This window comes from Malurus melanocephalus, unplaced genomic scaffold (genome assembly GCF_030028575.1).
Source record: "Malurus melanocephalus ecotype Western Australia unplaced genomic scaffold, MMel_1.1 scaffold_41, whole genome shotgun sequence".
NCBI classification, from domain to species: Eukaryota; Metazoa; Chordata; class Aves; order Passeriformes; family Maluridae; genus Malurus; species Malurus melanocephalus.
The window spans coordinates 717,446-720,641 of record NW_026623273.1 but is presented as its reverse complement, the minus strand read 5'-3'; the positions used below and the strand labels follow the sequence as shown (position 1 = coordinate 720,641).

At 44.0% G+C, this 3,196-nt stretch overlaps 1 protein-coding gene across 1 annotated transcript in view; it reads left to right on the top strand.

The window, feature by feature from the left end:
- Nucleotides 1-1,045: 1,045 nt before the first annotated feature.
- The window catches only part of CAPSL (calcyphosine like), a 9,619-nt gene continuing 7,468 nt past the window's right edge, over nucleotides 1,046-3,196 (top strand). The window contains exon 1 of the mRNA XM_057364669.1: nucleotides 1,046-1,763. The gene's annotated coding sequence lies outside the window, so the exon portion shown is untranslated. The remainder of the gene's footprint in view (nucleotides 1,764-3,196) is intronic.

Genomic DNA, 3,196 nt, shown 5'->3' with positions numbered 1-3,196 from the left:
TACAACCAAATTTCATCACACCCTGATGTAATCTGAGACGCCTGAAAGCCCAATAATAATTTTGCAGATTGGTAAATCATTAACCAGCTCAGAAATAGCACAGTCCAGTTCACAGAGGACTGTAAAGATCCATGAGTGTACGTGCAGGAAAGGCAACAGAAGGCAGCTAAATATCCAGATAAGACACTAACTTTTATTTKTCTTTTCTTTCAAGAGCTAATCCCTGTTGTTTCAATCTACAGCAACCCCCCTGAAAGTCAACGCATATGGTGTATCTGAAGAATTTGTTTGCTCAGATGGGATGAAGAATTCCAAGGACCAGCTTGTTGTTCAGTGAAGGCCAMTTTTCCAGCCCTCAGTACCTTTGTTTTGTCTTTGCAGGATGCGTGGACAGGCAGCAGCCCAGACAACGTTCCCAGCCTTTTATCTCTTCGGAGAGATAGAYCTCTTAGGAGGTCTCTCACAAAGCAAAGATAGTGGATGGAGGGATGTTACATTTTCACACAATCAATATTTCTCAATTAATAAATTATTAAATAATATTTGTTCCCTGCCTGTGCATTAATGTGCAAGCAGCTGCCAGATGAGAGCTATAAAAGCATATTCTAAGCCTTGCACAAACTTCGGTTTAGTACCAGGAAGTACCTGTCGATGAGAGATAAGCAGCTTGCCAGGATGCAAGTGGTATTAGTCTAGCAATTGCCTAAAATAATTTTCTGCTTTTGCCAGGAAACAATGCACTTTTTTGTTCTTGCTCAGTGCTCCACCCGTGGCCAGAGCAGGGCTCTCCCTTCGCTCCCCACGTGCTCTCACACTGACCTGGCCATGCCATCAGCCTTGATCTCATGTGCTGCCCTTTGGGGAACACACACAGGCTGTTTCCTACCMCTGAGGACTCTATCAACATCCTGATTCCTCACCAGGGTGCTCCATTATCCTCCTGGCCATGTCTGTGACCTTCTGCAGATGGAGCTGCTGGTAGCCGTGTCTAGACCAAGAGCAAATTTTCCTAAATATGCAGGTGTTTAACATTTTCAGCTTTTCTTCTTGCTGCAAGTGAACACAAGCTCAACATCCCCCCCAGAGGTTCTAACCACTAGCAGGTCTTCAAAGTGGCAATTAATCATCAGGAAAAGAAACAGACATTGGTGAGGGCTTTTTTTCTTTGTGAAGTACAACCGACAGTCTTTTATTTACATACTTCTATTATGTTTTGAGTAAAAAATTGAACCAGAGAGGTTTTTCAACTCTATCAACTATGAAAACAGAGAAACATGTTGTAAAACATGCTCCAGGCCTCCAGGGCAGACCAGCACTTTCCACAGCAACTTTCCCTCAGTCTTGTYGCTGGGTGAGGGGTGGCACAAGGTGTCTGCCAGCCTCCCCCACTCTCCAGCCTGTGTGGGCAAAGATGAGAATAAAAGGTATTATTTTTAAAAGAGATAAAATAAAAAGTCTYTCGAATTCCCATGGCTATTGTCCAGGGAAGCAGCGTGATTGCAGATAGGGCCCGCCGCAGGCTCCMGTGTCACCTTGGAGACTAGCTCCAGGCCTCCCAAAACAAGGGGGGGCCGAGGCAGCCAGGAGTGTAAACAAGTCGAACCAGATGGATAGAGGCTCTGCGGCAAGGCCACTGCCCATTATCACCTGAACTCACATCCTGAGCCCGAGAGAACCRGGCAGACAGAGGGGCACAGCACCGTCCCTGCCTCCAGCAACTCCGAGCCCTGAGGGGAAACCCAAAGTCCAAGACAGCTTTGCAGGTAAAAGATCGCTTCTCCCTTTCGCTGCCTCACTGTGAGTTTCTCTGATTGGCCAAAAGTGTTGTCTTTAATACAGGTAAATCTTTTAACATCTGTATACTGTATAAAGTTATATATGCAAAAGAGCAATTGCACTAATGTCCTCCTGCCAGAAAGCTGAAGCTGGGTGGTGCTGGTCACAATGGAGAGAGGGGTGACCGGCTGCTACATAGGGGTCAGGGGGCTGGGAAGCCAAATTTTTTAAGAGGTGTTTAGATGGCTGTCAAATACTCCTGCAGTTCCAATGCTCTTAAAATCTAATGAAATTACAAGAAGTAAACTAAATGTGTGCAGTTGGTTTAGCCCCCTTAATCTATTCTAAAACCCTGAGATCTCCTGCGCTGGGTTGGGAGATGTGTCACTCCTGTCTTTGGCAAGGACAGGGGTTTTCAGGAACCTGCGAAATCCAGAGGGAAGTATGGGTCTCTGTGTGTGATACTGCAGTGTTTTTTAGGATTTTCATAGGAGGCTCTTGGGCTCAGCTGAACGATAACATCTAAACAAGTGTTGCAGAGCTTAGTCTGCAACCCAACTCTTTCCAGGTTTAATCCTCAGGTGCCCGGGAATGTAAAGGCATCTGAGTACTGAACAGCCTAAGATTCTTCTGGAAAAATCCAACCCAAAATTTAAGTTTTTGTATTTGTTAGGGATAAAGGCAATGATTTCTATTTGGCCTGCACAACACAACACCACCCATAGAAACAAACAATGCCGGCAGTGTGGGATATTGTAATTGTTCATAGCCCAGGCTGTTAAACAAAACAAAACAAAACTCTCTAGCGTTCAAAATTAAAATAAACACTGCTGGTTAATTTCACTGAGGGAGCCATCTGATAATCTTGGATCTGATATAAAAATTAAAACCATATGGAGTAACCGTTACAACCTGTTCCAGTTTTATTGATGGTATTAATGTGCAACACATTTGTACATTATGCAGAGTTACATTCAGCAAACCCTGATTGCATCTGTAATTGGTTCACATTATCCAAAAAGGGGCAAGAGCAAAATGAAAGCAGAGCAAAGAACACGTGAATTAGTGTGATTCCTCCCTTCTTGCATTGATTTGTAATCTCTTTTTTACGAGACAGCCTAGGAAGGGTTTACCTCCAACTTAAGCCTGCAGCCAACAAAAGAAGTGATAGAAGTGTCACTATGGGCAAGGCTTGCATGTAGCAGGTTTTATATTTAACTTTTTCTGTATTTTATGGATGCACAGAAAGGGTTCTCAGATGYTTACTGCTGTGTGGCGTGAGAAGCCAGGCCCTGTTCAGCGAGGCTTCAGTGTGACGTGAAAGTGCAGTTACTTTGCAAACAGACTTTGATTGCTGAGTTTTGTATAGAAATGTTGTTGGTGATTTCAGTGTATAATTCTGCGCATTATACAGAATGTG